Below are 267 nucleotides of genomic sequence, written 5' to 3'. Positions count from 1 at the left end.
AATTTTATTGGTTTTGAATTCTCAGATCCAGAACAGTAAAAAAATGTTTACTAGAGGGATCAAAGTGCCAACATAAACAACTAATGCCAGATATATGATCAAAAGTTGTCTATATAAAGACAACTCGAACTCAACAAATAACAAGTTTTCGTATGTCTAAGCTTTACAGGAAAACCAGCTACCCACTCCCAGACCTTCTCACTAGCCATCTGCCAGCTACCTTCTCTTTTCCCGAGACTTGGCGTATTCCTCTTTTTTGTGCAAAAA

This window comes from Nematocida parisii, assembly GCF_000250985.1.
Source record: "Nematocida parisii ERTm1 unplaced genomic scaffold supercont1.12, whole genome shotgun sequence".
NCBI classification, from domain to species: Eukaryota; Fungi; Microsporidia; genus Nematocida; species Nematocida parisii.
The sequence above is the reverse complement of the archived record's forward strand: the minus strand, read 5'-3'. Positions refer to the sequence as shown.